Source organism: Neolamprologus brichardi, chromosome 15 (genome assembly GCF_056152115.1).
Source record: "Neolamprologus brichardi isolate AB-2024 chromosome 15, ASM5615211v1, whole genome shotgun sequence".
NCBI lineage: Eukaryota > Metazoa > Chordata > Actinopteri > Cichliformes > Cichlidae > Neolamprologus > Neolamprologus brichardi.
In genome coordinates, this window is record NC_142118.1 from 16096795 (window position 1) to 16119663 (window position 22869).

Consider the following 22869-nt stretch of genomic DNA (forward strand, 5'->3'; position numbering starts at 1 on the left):
CCAAATAATCATTAACCAGTTCAGCCCTGTGTAAATATTTTAAGAACCTTTGTAAACTAAAAGGTTAATACACACCTTAGCAAGAGGACACACACACACACACACACACACACACACACACACACACACACACACACACACACACACACACACACACACACACACACACACACACACACACACACACACACACACACACACACACACACACACACAAAATAAAAGGAGGGGGGCTCAGTAGTGGGACGTCCAAATTTCATTGTTATTCGGCATGTTGGGCTTACATAGGGTTGAAAACGATGAGGTCATCCCTATTGTGTACACCAAGCATTCACACACATACCTCTGCATGCCACTGCAGACCGTTGGCTCAGCTGAAACACAAATGGGATGAAGCTAGTTTTTGGAAGGTTGGGGGATTTTTTTTCGCCTCTCATTTAACCAAACTTTTTTTTTCCTCCTCAAAGTCATCAAAATAAATCCAATAAACTCAAGAATGAAAACTCTACTTGTGTTTGCAAGGCTGTCACCTCAAAAGCCAAAACACTCCCATTCTTCGATGAGCTCAGTGAACAGAACGGTTGCACTGAGCAATACAGATCATGACAGGCCACTTTCCTGTTTTGGTTTCTGCAGTCACCACCTGCAAGCCAGATGATGTGAGATTGGGCACTGTGACCCATTTTTCCGGATTAGAAGAAAACTATCTGCAGGTCTACTTGTCACATCATTGTTTATGTCCACTAGTGGAGCACATGATAATTAAGGCGAAAACAAGTAGAGACAGACTATAGCAAACAGTCCAAACAACTTGATTTGCTGCTTTTTTGAATGTTGAGCCCTTTGCAAAAGAATAAGAAAGCCGCCTTTGTAAACTGGAAAGGCAGTGTTTTAGCACTGTATAGACTAAATAAAAGATTCAAAAATAACCAGAGTAATGAAATGAAAATAAACCAGAAGCCTGAAATTTATCTGGATAAAATAAGCACCCTACTCAGTTACCAGCAACAACTGAGGAATTCATACCTATCAGCATCATCTGTGGCTTTCTATGCGCATCTGACAAGCAGGAAGACCGAGCAGGGTTCAGCCAAAAGCTGCTACTGCTGATTTCAGTAAATCCAGATGGATTTATGTGTTTACCATCCCTGGCACTATCTAGGACCTCCTTGGAACCAACAAACCCGACAAAGATGTCTTTCATTATGTGGATCGGTCCTCCTCATCACGAGGACTGATTGTTGGAGCTTCATTTAACATTTCTTCCTAAGATAAAGATGCCACCACATGCACTGAAATTCTTTTTCCATGACCCTTTAGCAAATACAGCTCTTTTTGTTGGAGAATTCTTCAACGTAGAATTCAGAGAAACAGACCATAACACCGCCAATGGTCGACTAAATGGCAGAAAGGCTTTATCCTCGGTCGTGCCTAAACTCAGGCAAGAAGCATCCATCTATCCCTTTATTGCTTGTTCTAACCAAGAAGGCTGTAGCCTTTAATGTGCACTGGGCAAAGCTTCAGTGCATGCTGGGATAAATTAAAAGCTCAATTCATTTCAATTTCTGATATTCTTAGACGCAAGGAGTTTGTGTCAGGGGTTTTATGAGCAGCAGCTGACAGCCATGTTTTGACTTACATTTAACCCTCAATAAACCAAACTATTTAAGTTGCCAAAATAACAAGGTTGAGTCATTTCTTTATATTTTTCATCCAAAGAAGCAGAGTTTCTTGCTATTTTTAAAGTGGTCTTGACAACAGCTCACCAAGCATTCTAAAAGGTCTTTCAAAGGTTTTTCCTGAACATTGACCTGTGACTCATTCTACAATAAAAAATAAATAAAATATGCACCTATCTCAAGGAATGAACCCGTGTTGTGTCTATACAACACTTTAACACAGAACCACTTTTAGACTGCATCTTTATCTCTTTTTTTAAGATTGTATCTTTTGTTACTAGCAGCCTGTTACACAAAAAAAAACAAAAAAAAAAACAAAACTACTTGTTCCATTTTCTTTCATTCAATCTATGAAAAGAATCCAGTTTGACAGGCACAAAAACTATTTTTACACCAAGAAAGTGATTCTCAAAGAACTGTTATGTGAAAACCTGACATATCTGTACATGGTACATAGAGTGTCCTTCAAAGATTTAAAGAAGAACAGAAGTATCAGGACTATCTACAGCAGATAAACAGCATTTGAAAGTTATGTCTTTAAGAAATAGGACAAAGACCTGACACAAGACCCGAGAGGTGATTCTGGTCTTTCACAAGAATTGGACTGGAAGGAATCAGTCAGATCAAATTTTGAGCAACCATGCAATATAATCTGGAAAGAATCCAAGTGGCTACAACTTCATTTTTTAACATGACAATGATCCCAAACACACTGCCAATGCAGTAAAAGGATATCTGGGTAGAAGAAAAAAAAAAAAAGAAAGAAAAAAAAAACAAAAAAACAAAAACACACACACACACACACACACACAATGGAAGACTATCAGTTAAGGAACTCAACATTATTAAAGCCGTGTGGAACAAAATGTAATGAAAGGCAGCCTTGGAATGTCTTTCAAGGAGCTGTAACAACTATTGCTGAAGACTTTAATTACAAGAAAGCTCGTTCAGTTCAGGCTAAGTTGTTCATACAAAATACTGACTGCTAAGTTTGCTAGAATTTTACAAATTGTTGTTACTTTTATTATTCCATTTCCATGTATGTTTTCACATTTCAATAAATTTGCTAACCCCACTTCCCATTTTCCTAGAACAATATGAAGGAATGAGCGATGGCTCGAAACTTTTCACAGTGCTATATAATACAGCAGTGTCATTTCAACAACAAAAGATAGATGAACCAATACTTTAATACAATAATCACCAAGAAACTGAAATAAACTTTTCCACCTTCATGCTTCCATTTAAAATAAAAATTTTCTGCAGACGTTTCATTTTGTTGTAGAAATTATTTATATAGTACTGAAATATCTGAAATTTATGACTGGCAAAATTACATGTCTAATAATGGGGGAAAAATAACAAAAAATTGCAATTTTTTTTTTTTTTTTTTAAAAAGCCCATGATGTTAAAATTCATCCCCACTCAGCCACTCTAAGGTTAAAGTAACTTGAACACTAAATCCCATTTCTGGCTGAAATATGTGCTCCATGTATCTTACAACCATGCCCTCCTCCCCTGTTTGGCCACATTACCATAAACATCAACATAGCCAAAAGATTATCTGTTTGAATTGTTGTGGCTCAGTGGAAAATTACAAGCAAGGAAGAGAAATCAAACTGACAGAGAAATCACAAAGACTGTCAATTACAGTGCACTTAATGAATCAATTTCGAGGCTGGGAAACAACTCAAAAGCTTGTTGACTTTAATACCAGATTTTTCTTTTTGAAACGCCTCTTCACACTATGGCAGCTCAGCAATGCGTACTTTAAAACAGAAGAAGGGAGGGGGGGGGGGAACTCATATCCCCTTTATCACATAAAATAATCAGCTGCTTCCAAGCTTATAGTATGTCACATTAAAAGCAATACAGACTGCAGATGATCAAAAAAGAAAACTTAAACCAGGCACATGACAGCTTTCCAACTTTAACAAGTGACAGTTTCCCTTGGATGAAAGAAGCAACTCCATCCTGCAGTAATGGATAATGACCAGGATGTAGGTCTTCCTTTAATCCCGTGCCTGTTTCCCTTACTTGTGTGACTGTCGTCACTGGAGGCTTTCCTACAGTTGCGCGTTCAGGAAATGGCACATTAGACCTTCAGGCTCCTGTATAAAAACGCATTTGAATTTTTCAGGATCAAATTACTACTATAATGAAGCTGTGAAGCTGCCAAAACATACAAAAACAGTATTTATACAAAAGGATAATCTTGTTAAGTCAGGACCACTATAGTCTAAAAATAAAAATTGCCATTAGCAGTGATTTATATTTAGCGTCATGGCTCTGATGTGTCACCTTTCCATGGACAGCTGATGGCGAAGAGAGCTGCAGCAAGATCATCAACATCATGACAAGGAAAAGCTTGGATGGAGGTGGGTAGCAAAGCAGCTTGCAGATTTGTAGCAACTGAGGACAGCTTAAATAGAACACCCTGTCTGTATGCTATTTGCCCACGAAATGTGCAGAAAAACATTAACTTGATGTGAGCTGGTATTGAAATCAGCACAGTTTTTTTGTTTTGGGGTTGCAAGCCGCCTGAAGGAATGCTACGCTCAATTTCTTGTGCACCCTCTCAATGATATGGAAGAACTAGAGCAGCTTCTCTGGCCAGCTTGGACTTGGAATAATTAACTGTGTGCACTATGTAGTTAAGCACGCTCTCATTTCAAAGTTTTGCCCCAGGAATTTAGACATTAACTCGAGTGGGTACTCGTGTCTCATGCTTGGATACAAATGCAGGAACATTTGAGAATGGGTCAAATGTTCCCAGAGGATGTGGGTGACAACACATTAGCCTCACTTCTTGAATTCTTCTGGACAGCTTGCTGCAGTCATATTAAATATTATGTATCATTTTTGGAAACCCACCAACACCAGTGTGCTATTAGTCTAATCATTTTTTGAGCATTTTACATCCAACCATTTAGCCAAGACAGGGTCTCAAGGGGAGCTGGAGCCAAGCCATCACAGGGATACTGCAGAAGAGCAATCATTTATGCTTACATTCACACCTAGGGCCAACTTGATCCCCCAACTTGATCCCCCAACTTGATCCCCCAACGAACCTAACAATCACCATTAGAAGAAGCAAGAGTATCCAAAGAGAATGTAGAAAGCCACAAGAACAATATGTAAAATTCCACATAGCTCCAGTCAGTCAGTTAATTTGAACCCTAATCTTTTTGATGTGAGAAGACTGATCGAAAACCACCTGGCAACCATCTGTCTCTCTGCATGGCAAGTGTTTGCTGAGGTTGCTGCCTGTCGCTAGGTGAAATTGGTCACAAAGCCATATATGTAGATTCACAGAAAACTTTCTTGTGAAAGGCTTGGTCTTTAGCACATCACCCATAGTTTTCATGGAAGACGTTTGCACTCAGCAAACTGTTACCAAGCTCACCAAGCAGCAATGAAACTGAAGAGTGTGACGCAAGCTGTAAATTGAGTCCATTTGCCAAGTGCCTTTTGTAATGTGTTGGTTGTGGTTTTACTTTAAAGGCAAACTGTCTCAATTTCTAGTCTGCATTACACTACAAGTTCAACTATCGCTTGACCAGTAGTTGACGAGTGTTTGGCCAGCCCAAGGATCTTCCATGACCATGGTATTTTGATAGCAGCCAAAGCAATCACAAGGTGGTTTTGTTGTGCTGCACCCTCTTTGCAACCAATTCCACTCAGTGATGGCCAGAAAACTCCAACAACCTCTACCAATCACTCACCAACTGACTGGAAAACACATTTTACCTAGCAACTGAAGCCTGTAACAATTCTTGGGATAAAATAAATACATTTTCCCTTATTTTCACCAGCACCTCATAGGATAGAATCCACTACTACAACTGAAAGGTGCCATTAAAGTGCAAGCTGTCTGTCAGCCACCACTGAACAACAAAAACAAAAAGCAATACCAGCTACCAGTTGTTGGAGTTGTAAAATGTGTGTGGCACTGTGAGATTGGATCCTACCACAGAAACAGTAGAAACATGCTGAGCCAAAGGTAACTAAAACCACCAGGAAGTCTTGTGCAGAACTCATTCAAATAAACGAAAATGAGGTCCAGAATAAACTTTGCTGTGTAAGGCTAGTGTGACTGCCATGATGGTCATTAAGACCATTTTGGGGTCAAAGTGAGGGTCAGACAGTTGTCAGTTTAAACACCTTTGTTTTGCTTGAAATGCCATCCTGAAAATACATGAATGGGTAATTTGCTACAAAAACCCCAATTTGCTTTTTCAAAGAACATCTCACTCCTGAGCCTCAGAAGTTCTCCCATTTCCACTGTTAACCAACATCTAACATAAAACATCTAAAATGAGAAATTATAACTGTCAATCTCAAAAACAGAGCATGTTATCCAATATTTAAAAGCCATGTGTCAAACGGAGAGACAGTATTAACAGAGATGCTATTAATTTGAAATTCCAATACTTTTCCCACTCTTTAAGCTTCCTTTTTGTTTGTTATTATTTATTTCCAACTTTGTACCAGGAAAAACAAATGAAATATACATAAATAAAATCACAGCTTTAGCCCCTTATCTTTGTAAGAGCACCAACCCAGTCAAGCAAATACATGAAAGTAATCCAATATTTAAGGACAACGAACAGATAAACATTGACTACTGCCACTTCATGTCATCTAAATTGCTGACAGAGTGATGCAGTAAACAAGATAGATAAGCGGATTTCAGCCAACGTATTAATGAATCCCCAATCATTAAGCTATTGAGAGGCAAATACAAAAGCTACATGCAAAAATAAAGAAAACAAAAAGGTGCACTCTGTCACAGACACAGTCCTCGCTGTCTCTTTTTTAGCTGAGATTTCTCTACAACTCTTTATTTCTATTTTCATCTTTTTGGTTTTAGTCATATTTCTCCAGGGTCTTCTCTCCTTTCCCCTACAGCTGTCCTCTGACTCAGGCTACCAGCTTCAAAGTGGCTAAGGTTATTTAAAACCTCTGAACTTCCTCTTCCAAATATAATACACTTTAAGATGTATTTATTTATTTTTTTGCTAAACAGGAAAGGAAATTTGTCCAGTTAAACTGTCAGGATGCAAACAGTTAAAACAAACCTTCCAACCAATCAGTGAGCACTGCATGAATCACTACATATTCTGCATCTACTGAAAATACACGGGGAACTGATTATTGACAGGAACTTCAACATCTCTCTATAACAGTTTGAACTAAAGAGATTAAATAATTTTATAAAAGGAGACAATTTAGAAGATTTCTGCCAGAAAAGCTCTTAGGCAGGCCGCCAGAATTGCAAAGTGTATGGCATAGATTTGAACAGCAGAACTGTGCAGACACATGCACCGCTGCTCCAGAGAAACGAATGATTAAGCTCAGAGCTAATTAGTGAATATTACTGGACAGATTTCGAAAAAGTTCTACCAGATATTTTGAGTAATTTTACACATTTCTACATTTCCATCGACAGACCACGACTTACAACCATTTTCATGATAATATGCAGCTTGGATTATTTTGATGAAAACAGTCACAACTTGTTATCTTCAGTTAGAAAAAAGGTGTCATTTGTGTTTTTACAGAATTTCATGTGTTATTGATTCTGAGAACTCAAACCAATTTAATACCTTTACAACTATACTTAAGTCCAAACTGCTTGTTACACAAATTCAAAGACTCGCAAACATGGCTTGAATCACTTTTTCCCAAGTTTTTAAAGTCTCGCTGTTTATCGAGTCTTCACAGTATGTGAAGCTGAAAAGGTCGAATAACAGCAAAGACAGTGAGCCATTTCAATTACCACATACCATTTACTGTCATTATGCAGAAATATTAACTTCACACTAGGGCTGGGCGATATGGCCTAAAATCCATATCGCGGTATAATTTGAAGCATGTGCGGTAACGATGTGTGTATATATATATATATATATATATATATATATATATATATATATATATATATATATATATATATATATATATATATATATATATATATATATATATATATATATATATATATATATATATATATATATATATATATCGCAATATATTATTTTCTTCTGTATAACGTATTTTCCACACTATAAGGCACACTTTTTATTTTATTTATTCTCAAAAATCGAGAGTGTGCCTTATGTATGAATTCTGGTTGTGCTTACTGACCTCAAACCGATTTTGGCGTGCAGAAATCTGTTAAAAAATGTTTTATTACAACTTTGGTAAGCCGCACTGCTTGATGGATTGTCAGAGCATTACGGCTGCCGTAGTGAGGAGCTTCGCGGAGTAATCTGGGTCCAAAACTCCGTCCGCTTCAGGTCCCAAAGTCAAACGAACACAGAGTTAAAAACGGTCTAAATTCTTTCATCTTTAATAAAATCATCAGCGTTGCTGCTTTACCAGGTGTAACAATTAAGTTTATCATCCAGGCATCCATGAAAACAGAATTTATTAAATTTAACGGAGTTACAAGTTAACAGGAAGTTAGCTCGCTAGTTTCCACCTAAACATTTCACACCATGTTCTGACTGAGAGATTTTTGAAACTAATTAAAACGTACAGCTCTGCTACCACTTCCAACATAAATGAAGACAGAAAACTAAACAGCAGTGGCGTTTGCAGGGTTACTGAAGTTGGACTACCTGGTATATAATGTCGTGCTACGTGATTGCTAGCGACACAGCTATGTTAGCATAACATTAGCACAGTGAAGCTGGAGGATGAACGCCAACTTTTTTCCACTCGATAAAAGTTAACGTAAGGGATTCTGGTGGTCAGGGACAAATGCAATCGCATAGCAGGATGCTATACACGGAGCAAACTTCAGCCAGGAGAACAACTGAGATTATTCATCCACAATACGAGGTTAGTTATTAATATACTGCAACAACATGGGAATAGAGCAGCTGCCAGAGAATTCAACATTAATGAATCAATGTTACAGAAGTGGAGGAAGCGCAGTTTTTGGCTTTCCCCATATTTCAAAAGTGCTTCATCTCTTTACTATGACTGTCGCCCGCCATAATTTGCAGATGATAATGGTTGTAGCCGCTGTGATGCTTTCGACCAAAACAGGCGCAGCTTGATGACAACATCAACATGCGCTATCACGGTAAAGCGGTATAGTCAAAATATCTATCGTTGGCCAAATTTATAGCGTTTATATCGCCCACCCCTACTTCACACACTCCTTGGCTCAGGTTGTGGGTTGCCAGATTGCACTAAAGATTAATCTGTATGTAGTGTGTGGATTTTAAACTGTTCCACAGGCAATCGGGCAACTTGTCGCATGGGCTGTCCAGCTGAAGGCAGTGTAACTTCCCTGTCAGAAACACCAAAAACAACTACCAACTTATTCAAACAGAGTCAGCCGAATAAATAAATAACTACACATGAACAGATTTCATGAAAATTGGTTGTTTTGAGCATTTTAAAGTTTAAAAAACCTGAAAAATAGAAATTATGTTGGATATTTAAATCACCAAAAATCAATACCTGTACTGGTCTTGCAAATTTGTGTATTTTGGCTTCAGCTCCCCCACGACCCTGAATTTGATAAGCAGAAGAAGATGGATGGATGGCTGGGTAGACAAATATAATGTCAGGGCTGTGCAGATTACAAGAGATTCCTGGGAGAAGGAGCAAAATGAGAACCCAATGGAAGATGGACTTTAAATAATATTAGGTATGCCATATATTTCTCGCAAAAAGTTATTTAAACAGTTTAAATATCATCTTTGTAGGGACACTCTATATGATTCACCATTGGCAAATATTAAGAACTCTAAAACAATACAGAAAATGCTAACCACAAACTAAACTCAAATTTAGCCGATGACGTTAAAAATATGGGATAACAGCAACCTTAAAAGATTGAGCAACCAGAATGGGTTAAGTTGTCAAATAACTCTCCCAGTACTAATAACCCCAATTTGAGTAAGAAATTCAATCCAGTTCAAAGCTGACACTCAAATGATCACGAGTGCCGACATTACAAGGTAATTTCAGCAAAAATGGCTTGCATGGATTTCAAGTTGCACCTCCAGACACAAACACACACAACAATTTCCCCCAAAAATGGCACAAGAGAGGAGGTAGCAATTAACAAATCCAACTGGGTCACAAAATGACTTCTTTCACTAATACCAACTCAGGCAGCCAACACCAGCAGCATCCATTTAGCCATCCAGAAATACAGAAATTTGAGAGCTTTGTCTGCTTGGAAACAGATGGCAAGGCAGTTGGTAGGAATTTCAGAAACACTCCAGTACATGTTAGTCTTATCCCCTAACAGTTTTTGTACTCAGTGGCACTCTTGCAATTTCATTATAGAGTTGAAATGAGGAGGGGTTGAGGACAGTCTGAAAGAATTATTAATTTGACACAAACTCATTGTAATCCAGGATAATGAACACGTGCACCCCTGCAGTCAATGCTTTCTACCAGTTAGCTGACGTGCTGTTGTTGTTCTCTCACTTCTGCAACAGCAACTAGTATAATGCTGATAATAGCCAAGTCATTCAGTCACAAAGGACATGAACTAATAGTGAAATTCTGTGTCAATGATTATGTCCCAAAAAAGGAAAAGAAAAGAAAATAGAAAAATAAATCATTGTGTTATCACACCTTTCAGGTCTGTATCCAGTGCAAAACACATAAATCAGTAAATGCCACCTCATTTACTAATGTCAGTCAACAGGTCCAAAGAGCCAAACAGCTCTTTTTAAACATTAAAAAAATAGACATTTTCAAGGCTGTGTCTAATCATGTAGAAAGCACATGATCTCAATACTGACCAAAGGAGCTTTAAAAAGTAATCCCTCTTTGTAAATGACTTCTTATGATTATTCTATTATTATGTTGAATAGAGTAGTTTGATAGAGCATCATAAATGTGAAAAAGTAGGGTTTTTCAGTTATCATCATCTAAGGCTACGTTCACACTGCAGGTCTTAATGCTCAATTCTGATTTTTTTGATCAAATCCGATTTTTTTTGTCTACTTGTTCACATTACAAATAAAATGCGACAGCAAACGCACTCTAGTGTGAACCCTCAAAGCGACCCGCATGCACAAAAGAAGATGTCACACACAACACGCTCTGTTTATACCCAGAGCAAACAATATTGTTTGTCTGATGGCCCTTAATATAAAGACTTCAGACTTTACGTTTCCCAATTTTTGCTTTAAGTTATTTTGTTATTTACATAATAATGTAAATAACCTAATAATTATCCGTATTGCTGTTTTAGAGAGGAGCGGTGCTTCAAAGGATAGTTGCAGATTTCTGTCAGAATCTGCAGATTATACAGTACAAATAAAATGTTCACTTTTCTCCAACGTTGTCTTCCCAACAGTTTCACTGACATCTACACTGGATGGCCAGGAAGCGTTCGCGATGTCTTCTCGGGCGCTGATAATTGGCGTCTGTCTTGTGTCAGTGACGTAAAAGACGTATTTAATGCGACTTGACCGTTCATACAGCAGTCGCTTTCTAAAACATCGGATATGTATCGGATTCAGTACCACATACGAAAGTGACCCAGATCGGATTTGAAAATATCGGATTTGTGCCGTTCACACTGTCATACCATGATCGGATATGGGTAGCATAGGGTAAAAAAGAAAAATCGGATTTAATCCGCTTTCGCCTGTAGTGTGAACGTAGCCTAAGTCGGACAAGCAGCTGAGAAAGAATGAGGATGTGCGTACATCACAAAAAGTATAAAAGACTGATGCAGCTACTGTAACATAATCCATTGGTTTCTGAAGTCCAATTTTGAAGCATCAAGATTTTCCATTTTCACCTTTGCCAAATACTCATTTGAAGGATTTGACAACAGCGGACCATAATTACAGTGAAACTGTACATTCGTTAGCTACCAATTTACACATTGATTCTCCTAGCATGATTTAGACTGACCAATATTTGTGTTTACTCAAAGCTGAGCAGCATCAGACCAATATTAAAAGCCTGGCCAGGAGCAGAGGCCCAAAGCCAGATGGAATATCTGTTTAACTATTCACACCAATCTCAAAACACTGTATAATTACAGATTACGGCATCAGTCTGAAGAGAGCACTGACAGCCAGAAAAAAAACAGAATATGGGTGAAATTGGTGGCTAGTTATTCAGTCTGCAGCAGAACTGCAATCAATTCAATTGTTAACACTGCAAAACTAGATTGTAAGGGAATTTAACCTGGCTTTTTTGGATAATTCGAGAAGTAAACTTAAAATGTTCAGCCAACCTGCTGTGTGTAGGCCAGGGGATGCCAATGTAGTAGTATCTTATGTTTTTATTCCAAGCAAATTTCTGCAAATTGCAATGAAATAATAAGGAGAGCAAGGGCACAAATGATCCCTGCCTAATATTCTAGCATTACAATATCCATCTGAAGATACTCCACGTTCAATCTCCATCCTGGCTTATATCGTTTGAAAGGATTATACGTTTATTCTATAATATCTAGGCTGTTCTTGCTTTCAAGGCTTTTGTACAGTGCGTTGTGTTTACTTCTATGTTGATTAATCTGACTAGTCATTGTTCCCTGATGCTTATAGATTTTTTTCCTCTCTCAATTGTCACAACTAAAATCTGAACCCTTTATAATCCACAGTGCTTTCATCTGCTACAATCCACTTACAGCCCTAATTAAAAAGTTGTTTCACCAGACAGACGGGAAAGTGGAGAACTGGACAGGGATCCAAGTCCCCTCACCTCAGGTGGAATGGCTAAAAGTAACTGCTTCCTCTTGTGACCTCCCTTTTTCTTTTCTGGGTGCTTTGAAAAGGCCTGACAAAGCCTTCATGGGGTTTCATATTTATCCTCTGCAAAGGACCATGGATCAAAAGAGATAGGCAATTTCACATATCAGAGAAAACACCGCAAGGGCTGTTTGTTGAGTGAAAACAAAATGCTGGCTTGCACTTCAATGTGTCAAGAGCTTACAGACCCAGGCTTTCTAACATACCCTGCACTTAAGTATTTGGAGATACTGTCTTTCTGTTGACTACTTAAAAATTATTTACCAAAACAGGTGCCTGTACAAAACACATGCACATCTGATGTGAATCAGTCTGAAATAGTTTGATGTTCATCTGTTGCTGCCTGCTTTTTACCGTTAGCGATGTCTTAGCTACTCCTCCATTTCGTCCATTTCTACCAGTGGCTTTGACATCTTGCTCATTTTTTCACAAGATCAGCATCTGCTAGAAAAATGTGGTCATTGATAGAGTATATTCTTAGTGTCACTTTACATGTTACTTCTGTTCCCAATTAGAGTTCATTATTTGGTCATTTCTGTATAAAAGGGGAAGTGAGCATGTTGGTCACCAATGAGATAGATTACAATCATTGTCCTACAACTACAGCAGAGAATATTATGATGTTTAGTGCAACTGCAACCTTGCCTTCAAATAGCTCAGCTAGCTCACAAGAGCTAAGTTGCACACAATAATATGTGCTGAGCACTGATAGGCTGTTACTGAAGATATGTAATCAATAAGATTATCAATAAGACTAGAATGTGAGACATTTCTGTCAACCACAGAGCAGCAGGAAATTTAAAAAAAGAAAGCGAGAGAAGAAAAGCAACCGCCAAATTGTTAGCAAAAAGTCACCACCTGAAAACATTTCCGTCTCACTGTTTAACTAGTTCCTTTATTGTCCGGGCCATCAACAAGGTAATCAATCCTTTTTTCAATGCTAATTAAGATTCCTGGTATTACTGACTTAAATTCAAAATGTGATTAAAGTCTGCACAGCATCTCAGTAAGAATCACAGTATTTTGTATTACACCATTTTGCCAGGCCAAATAGTTTTTATTCAATCAGTCTGCCCTACAGTATGAGCTACTTACTGTTACAGAGTATTTCTTGCTCTGTTATTTCTTAAGAGACAGCCTACCCCAAGACCTTAAACAGAGTGAACTCACATTCCAATCTCCAGCATGTAAAGAGTCATCAAAACAGACAGACAAAAGCACAAAAAAAAAAAAAAGGTAAGCTCAAGAAAAAGAAGCAGCACACATCATGAATCAGGATTAATGCATAAAGGATCGACATGGGCACTCTGAAAGAGTGACATGGTAATAGACAGAGATAAATATGAGGGATGTGGACAGAAATGAAGAGTATGTCATAGTCCCCGGCATGCCATCCACAACAGAAAGAAAGCAAGCCGAGAGGAAAAGGCACTGTCAGTGATGGGCAAAAGGAGGAAGGAATCGTGGGAGGTGGGGAGTAAAGGAGCAGCAACAGAACTGAGACAGAAGGGGAGGATGAGGCAGTAACAGTGGAAGGGAGGGGAGCATAGTGAGGCTAGCGCGGTATGTCGTAAACAGGTAAGACCCCATTATCAGATACTGTCAGTGATGCATTACACGTCAAAAGGGAAAGCGCTAGTATCCCAGTTATGGGATTAAAATGTCCTCCTATTCCTCACTTTGCATTTCTCAGATTCTCTCCTTGAGCACCTCCAAATCTTTTCCTGTCCCAAATGGGGCTAAACTACACATTTGAGACTTTTTCACCACATCCTAATTGAAGTGTTTATTTAAAATGCAGGATTTTGCTCACAAGAAGACACCAAGGTCCTGGGAAATTCTTTATTTGAAAGCAGTAAAGGAACCCCCTGCTGTGTGCTTGCGATGGAGAGGGTTCATGCACACTGACCTAGGCTTTCTAGCAAAGCCTGCACTAAAGTCTTCGGGGATGCCTTTCTCTGTCAACCACAGTAGTTGAAAATAATTTATGCATCTCACATCTCACAATCTTGACTGCGTGATGACAACTGTCTCATTCATTCAACTCGTGCCGCTTAATCTAAAAACATCTAGAGATGTTTCAACATCCCAAAGCACTTAAAATAATCTCTCAGCTGCCCACCATCAGTGCTTGAATTTTTTTTTCCTCCCCTCATCTTTTTTTAATTCAGCAGCTACACGTGTGACAGAACATGTGCGCCTCCACCTACACACTCAATTTCAATAGTCTACTTAATATTATAAATGCGACACAGCTTCCAGATCAGCTCAGCCTTGGCATTCACAGGCACTGACGAGGGAGGGCTGATAGCATGAGATGTTCAACCGATATATCAGAGTTTGGGTTTTGTTTGTTTTTTTACGCAGCTGCTGCAGCCGCCAAAGCAAGAAGGACAAAGCAGCTCAAATGATGCCGTGGAAGGAAAGCATCTCCAGCGGTGCTGCTGTGTTGTTCGAGTTGAAAATTAGACCCATCCCAGTCACCCAGCGAACAGAAATGTCATTTCTTTGATGTGTCCATTAAGGAGTTGTCAGTGAAGGAAGCAGAGTGTTTCTGTGTGTGTGTGTGTGTGTGTGTGTGTGTGTGTGTGTGTGTGTGTGTGTGTGTGTGTGTGTGTGTGTGTGTGTGTGTGTGTGTGTGTGCGTTAACCCCCTCCTTCCGAAGGGGTAACGCTGGTAGCCTGGGGGCGGACTCCACAGGTGGAGATGGCAGTAAAAAAAAAAAAAAAAAAAAAGAAGACAGAGCATCTACAGGAGGTCCATTAACAATACACCCCCCCCCCCCCCCCCCACCCCAATGGTGACAGAGAGAGATCTCAGACACAAGCAAGCACTAACCTCTTTAAGACAAGCAAACTTTAATAAACTTAACTGGCCTATACAAAAAAAAGAAAAAGGCTTACTTCATGGTTAAATCGTTTGATGAGCCAAGCTTCTGAGGCATCTTAAATGTAGCACTCCTACATCACTATTCAAATGTGACTAAACTACACTGACGGCCATTTTGATTAATGAGACTGGTGTTGACAGAGCCTTAGGTGGAAATAACTTCATTTTTGATTTCCAGCAAGTTCCTAAGCTTGCACTGCGCTCTGAAAATAACACATCACATGCAAGTAATACCATGAAACAACACGTGAGTCCGGGGATAAGTAATAAACTTTGCATCTCTCATCACATCCCTGACTGATCTCTATGCCAATCAACACATTACAGAGCTGTGAAATGCTGCAGATGTCCAGGCAAACCATTCAAATCGGCAGCAGCAATGCCCGCTGACATTAATGCACTGCAAATCATGCATTTGCACCAAGAGCTGTTTCCCCAGATAGAAGACATTTCTCTGATGAAAGTGGCCCCACAAGTCTTTACGCCAGCTGCAGCGTCCACATGTAAGATGATAAGACAGACAGCATAGGTTGGGATACACAGGAAACCCACTAGAGCGGCTGCGGCTAGCCATCCCCAATTATGCAGCAGTCACGCAGAGACTTAACCAAACAACCATTACCTTTATCTGATCGTCATTTTCGCAAGATTTCCTGTGTCTTTAAGAGCAACGGTGAATCGCTGTCTGAATTTTTAACTGTGATGTCTGCGTGCATGTGTCAAAGAAGACGCCGTTAACTGAATGGGGGCTGAAAGCCTGCTCGTTATGATACAGGTAATAAAATCAGATACATGCTGGGAGGGGAAATAAAATCCACACCAGTACCACGTAAACGTTACCTGAGCGCCAGTTAAACTTTTCAGCCTTGTTTTCTCTACCTAGAATATACTGCATTTATCCAAATACTTAATCCACACTGGTTTTTAGCACACTAATAGCAGCTACAATCCGGCTAACCGAATAGTAATGGATCTAATATCCCCCAGTTTCTATACGCACACCAACGTAGAAGAGAACGCACTCACCTTTATCAATTTCCACCTTTTCGACATGAAAAATAACGCTCTCGCTGGTCATTCGGCGGCGCGCACACAGACCGAGACACAGAACTGCTGTAAAGTGAACCGGCTGTCAAAGCTTCGTAGCAGAAAACCTCCGCTGCTTTTCACCTTTGTATCGCTTGCTGTCCGAGCACTCCGCCGACCGCCTCTCGGTTTGTTCAAATCAGAAGTTCATCCAAAGTTGCAGCGGTTCGCCCCGCCTCGCGACGGCGATTAGGTCACCGCCTCCCTGTAATCCTCTGAGCTGTACTCTCGCGATACGGAAAGCCACTGCTTATCAGACTGCGTAGCCTCGCGGTGACACGGCGAATTGAATTAAAGAGAGGCCGACCCAGCGCTGTTGAAAAAGGACAGGAGAGAGGGAATGCGTTGCTCTGGCAACACAGTGGCTGGGCTTTCAGCGATGCCCCCCTTTTTTAAAAAATTCAAGCCTGTGATGTTGTGGCAGGTTTGCGTGTTGATAAACACTATCTAATCGATCTAATGCTTGTATCGAGGACAGAATAACAGGAAGCTACCTGCTGGAATGTGTTTACCCTGTCTAAGAACTGTCATTTGGTTTTCAGCTGCTACATTGGGATATAATGAAGTATAATGAAGGTGCTCTTCATTACTTAGATAACAATACCAAGGGGTAATTTTGGCACTATTTGTATAAAAGAATACAAGCATCGAAAAGGATGAAGAGAGGCATTAAAATATTTAAATGTATCTATATTTTGCTAGTTCTCAGATATGAACCACAACGTGGGTCACAGATAAAACCTACCCACTACATTTGATGTAATTAGCCATTTCTGGGTCAAATGGCTGTTAACTTACACAAAGAAAACAAAGACTGAGACACATTAGAGTATTAAAATTATCAGTGTAGCTGGTTTTCCAGGTCTTACAATAAAGAATATAAAATAAAGAAATATGCACAAAGTGTAGTTGCTTTAAAAGTTAGTAGTATGTTAACTAGCTAGTAGACATCTAAACATGGTGGTCTCTCTTAAGAATTGAAAAAAATATGGCTATGACTTTGGACTTAATAAAAGGAAAGAAAACGAAATATCAGCAACATTTGGATGGTTAGTGAAGTTGGGTTGGATCAAATAATAGTCTGGTAGCTATTTTAGGTATAACAAATGCCGTCACAGGGAAAGTAAACTGTCAAAACTTAAGCCAAGAAAACATCTGAGATTACAGTTAGTCAATAATATGTTTTTGTGTGGACTGGGTCAGGAAGATGGGACAAACCTACCCAGTCTGGCCCATTGACTAATATTAAGTTCATCACGCATTGCTCGAGAGTTGTCAGTCATACACTTAAGACATGATGCAACCACTAGTTCCAATGGAAAAATCTGTATGAGTACACATTTCCCAGAGTCTGCTGGCTTTCACTAGGTAAAATAAGTTGCTGCCCCAAAAACCTAATGATCGATTTTTTTGTGTTTTCCAGCAAATAATCACTGACTACTAGTTAGTAAAACCTGCCTACAAAGAACATTTTCTTTAACTTTGAAGGTGAACCATCTCCATTTCCAGTTTGCTGTTCACTCTAGCTCAGAGAGTATCTGGACTCTATTTGTGAATATGTGTTTTTCCTTAGTGACAGGTGGTTACTAGGGGGTCAGTGACTGGTCTGTAGGCCTGTGTAACTGGGGCTTTCATAATCTTTTCCTTTGCAACTGTCAACCCCAGCAACCACTCAAAACTGATTATAGAATACATGTTTTTCTCTCATTGGCGGTTGCCAGATGATTGCAGATTGGTCTCCAGGCTAGTGTGAATGGGGCCTTGTTCGTTAATCCTACATTGTCACCATGATTGCCACACATCCAAAATGCCAGAGAAGTTAACGTCACATGGTTAGTGGTCACAGTTAGTGGTCACAGTTAGTGTCTTCAAAATCTCAACTGTCATGCACATGTCACCCACGGCCCCCACAAATGTGTGTCATTCATAATGATGGTAAAAACCTAAAACTATATTTAATGTACAACTCAGACTAAGTAAACATGGTTGGGCGTAGGTCAAATTCCATGTTCAGCCTCAGGTATTGAGATCCTGAGGTTAAGGTTAGGATAAGTTGCCGTGCTGGGGCTAGTTGAGAAAGTCTCTGGTTAGGGTTAGACCATCAAAAGCAGTGGTTATGGATAGGGAAGATGACCAGGTTGAGTCTCCACATTGTTTGGTTACAAGATCCTGAAATTGTTATTCACTTTATAAATGACAGTACAGCCCCTAGGACACTCTAAGACAGCTTCACGAGTCAGGGCAATACCCAGATGCATCAAGCCTGGTGTGTATACTTCCATTATTAACATCCAAAGGTATGAGTGGTAACTAGGTAATTAGCTAGAACTGATTGAAAGTATTCAGAAAAAAAACCCCCAAAAAACCCCACAAAAACTAACAAATAACCTTAATATTGGATGCAACTAGTGTTGTTTTCACGTTTTCACCTCTGAACTCTGTTGGGGAAAGCAGTTGGTACATGTCTTTTGTCACACACAAGAGGTGAGGGTACATTTTAGACGCACTCAATAAATAATTGCAAGACACAGGACACAAGATGGCCATCTAGCAGCAAACTATCGATCACCTGACTGCTCCCTGCACTCTTCTCACAGTGACACAACTGGGTGTCACATAGACTTTGTGCTATTTTTTTCACTTTCATCTCTGTTGGGTAATGTCTGGTGAATTTTGGAGTTCCAGTGTACGTGAGAAAATTATTTGAGATCTGTGCTCTGTCGTTCAGGAAGTTAAGTCACAACAGTGTGAGTAACTAGAAACTAACAATGATCATAACAGTTCAGTAGGACTGGTGATCCACTGTTTGGAGGAATTTGCTCTTAAGCCTCTAAATCTGGTGTGTTTCCTATTAAACCACACCCATATGACACAGACGAGATACTATATATTTATGTTTGTGTTTTAGTGCCAAGTATTTTTTTTTTTTTTTTTTTTTTTTTTTTTTTTTTTTTCTTGCCTGTCCCATTTGGTTCTTTAGCCGTCAGAATTGTTGTCTGAAGACCAACAAGGATACCCAATGGATTTATTTTGCCAAATGGATCATCATGGCATTGCCGTATTGGTCCATTTGATCGACCTTTGTTTTTATTATTTATTTTATTTTATTTTCAGTTGTTACAGACGGGACAGACATGAGTGAGGAATAGGAAAGGGAGAAAGAAAGAGGAAGGAAAAGAAAAACAGAAGGGGAGAGGGACAGTGAGAAAGGGGGAAAAAAAAAAAAAAAAATCTCCGGGATCACCTGTTGAGAGAAAAAGAATAGAAAACAAGCAAAAAAAACAAAACAAAACAAAGCAACATACTATACACAACACCATCGCATTAATCTACCTAAGTGTAAACAGCAGTAAATACTAAATATTGAATGTTGTTGTGCAGCACGCAGGACAGACAGCGCACAATGTGCTTTGAAGTAGCAGCCAAGAAAGGTGTGATTTAAGTCTACAAACAGTGAACACCTGTGTGCACACCTGTGTGGATCGGCGCGCTTGTATTCAAATGGTTTCCCCATGTAATGGTCTGCAAGAGGATGTAGAGAGCCATAGCCCTGTCCCTCAGGGCATGAAGCAGGCATGGAGGAGATCCAGGCCCCAGACATCCAGAGGTCCCAGAGTGCAAGAGCCCAAGGAGGACCACCGGAGGGGCATCCGTGCCACCTTCATGGGAAGGGCTGAGGATACCCAGGCGAGGGGTCACCCAGTAGCCACCGGGCAGAAACTAGAGGGGGCTGCACCGGCGTGCTCGTCGGCTCCGCCGGCAGCCAGCTGTGCCAGAGTGAACCGAGCCGCAGGCACAGAGGCCGGAGGCCCGAGGGCCCTCCGCGCCCCGGAAGAGGCCTGACTGAGCAGCAGGCGCCAGGCCCCGCCAAGTAGCCACCAGGAGTGAGCTGGCACATGACCTTGCCAAGTATTTAAATGGGAGTCACTTACTGTAATGGTGAAGGTGTTTGCGGTAAACCTAATTCTAACACTTTCATCTATCCCAACCCCATTACAACACAATAGTAAAGGTAAAGGAAAAACTAGCAGATCATTTAAAAGAGTGCTTCACTGATGTAGCATTGAAGCTCATGTAACATTGTTAGACTCAGAGTGGATAAAGAATCAAAATCGATCCCTGTTTTCTTATACTTGTTTCTACTGCTACTGGTGTTAAGAGCAGAGCCACTTTGATTGACAAGTGTCATGACCCAGTCAGCTTACCCAGTCAGCTTACCCAGTGGCGTCTGCGAGGCCTCACCTGAGCTACATTAAGTCCCTTTACTGGGTACCTCTACTTTTTTGTGCTGTTGGAACCTTTAATTTAATTAGCTGACCAATACTTTAACATCCTGCATTATACAGACTATTCAAGAAGTCTTGTGTTCAGTTTTGATAAGTGAAATTCTATCATTTTATTAGTTACAATGCACTAATAAGCAAATATGTATGTCTGTGTGTTGTCTCTCAACAGTTTATGAATGGAGCTTCCTAACCAAGCTAGCTAGCATTAGCTTGCAATAGTTAGTGCATCACCTTCTTGTCCAAATATGTTAACTACTTGCATGAAAAAGCTAACATGGCAGTGGCGACTAAGTAGCTAACACTGAAGCTTCAAAATGTAGAATCCACAGTTCACAGTAGTTGCTTTCATCATTAACATACACTGACAACATATCATTAGTAATAGCTGGATCAGTAAAAGGTGGGGTTCATTGAGATGCTAATGTAAAGTCAGGAGAAGTGTTCAAATCCAAAGACTTCTAAAGTAGTTAAAACAAACAAATATTTATGCAGAATAATATATTCTGCCCACTCTGGAGCGCGAACAAGATGCTGTCCCAAGTGGATGCATTCAACTATCTCTGGGTCTTGGTCACCAGTGAGGGGAAAGAGGACGAGGAGAATGAAAAGAACAAGATTGCAGATACAAGTGGCTGACATGAGCTTCCACTGAAGGATGCCTGTACTCAGCTTCAAAGGTAGTGTGAGGAGCTCTCTGTTTTTGGGAGCGACTCAGAGTAGAGCCCAGACTCCTCCAGATTGAAAGGAGCCAGGTAGTTCAGACATCTGACCAGGATGCCTCCTAGGTTAGGTGTGTCCATCTCTAGCTGGCTTTGGATGATCTCTCCCCCTGGAATAGATGGAGAAGGTGATTGGGGAGAGGCAGGTCTGGACTTCTCTGCTCCAGGGGTGTCAAACCAGCATCCTGGTTGTTTTTGAGATAACCCTGCCCTACCTGCTGCTGATTACCTGGATCAGGTGTGCTTTGCAAATAAGAAGCTACAAGGGCAGGTTAGTTGGAAAACAAGCAGGACAGCAACCTTCGAGGCCTGGAGTTCGACACCTGTGGCTTAGATTGATACCCCCAAAATTCCGACCTGGACAGTAGAAGAAAATGGGCGGATGGATGGTAAAACCATGACAGGTAAAAGGCCTACTTTAATTATGAAAAGTCATTTAACCCTGAGATGCATGAGTTGGGACCTTTGAACAATAGTCAAACAGTTCACAGTGATTGAACAGTGTTTTTGCTTGAAATGTCCACTCATGCTCAAAGCAAAAACTTTATGATTACACTGGTTTATGTAGCCTCCAGGAGCTGTCTGCAGTACCTGTAAACATACTTTGATGTGCCTGGTTGTGTCTGTGCCAGTGGATTTCCCCATTAATTGCTCCTCTTAATTAATGGGATTTGTGCTTGAAACACAGCACTTAAGTGAACGTATTTCCTACCACCCCAGATTATTTGGCAACTTCGAGAAGAGTTCTGTGATGTTGTTTGAGCAGCCTCGAGCTTAATAACCAGAAATCCTGTAGAGTGTAGCCTATTAGCAAATCACATCCACCACTGCGGCAAAAGATTTAGAACGATATTGCAGCCACATTAAAAAAGTCCCTACTTTCTTCAAAAACACTGCATTATTTATTTCTTCTTAAATTTTTAATTAGATAAGAGAAAGAGCATCGCCCCAATTAAAGTAGCTCAGCAGGTACCAATGTGAAGAGTGGGTGAACAGTATGAAAGACACAAGATTTCAACTCTCACCCACATAATCACCTGTGAATAGTCACAAACTTATTCTGTATTCTCTGTCCCCAGCCTGTCTTTTCTCCTCTGCAGTTAATAAATGCGGTTCTAGTGGCAGCAGTTCACATTCTCATCTTCATTTAGTCATTTTCTCCCCAGTTAGCTCAGCCTTTCCTTTCATTTCTACTTTCCATATGTGCATCCATTATTGTAAAATGTCATCCAGGATGACATAAAAATCTAATAGAGACAAAGGAAAAGAGATTACTGTCATTAAAACTCCTCTATTCCTGTAACTCTGTGGGTCTTAACACTACCCACCCCGTTCTGTCATGGGGCGGATATTTGTGTGGGCGGTTTGTATTGTTCTCTGGTGAAAAAGTGCTCCCTCGGGATTAGTTCAAGTAGTCTAATTGGGTTAGCTGCAGAATGTAATTGAGTTTGGATTA

At 40.0% G+C, this 22869-nt stretch overlaps 1 protein-coding gene across 4 annotated transcripts in view; it reads right to left on the minus strand.

The window, feature by feature from the left end:
• sipa1l1 (signal-induced proliferation-associated 1 like 1) overlaps positions 1-16635 on the minus strand; it is a 95323-nt gene extending 78688 nt beyond the window's left edge. For all 4 annotated transcript variants that reach the window (XM_087851848.1, XM_087851849.1, XM_087851846.1 and 1 more), the window contains exon 1: positions 16349-16635. The gene's annotated coding sequence lies outside the window, so the exon portion shown is untranslated. The remainder of the gene's footprint in view (positions 1-16348) is intronic.
• Positions 16636-22869: the final 6234 nt, after the last annotated feature.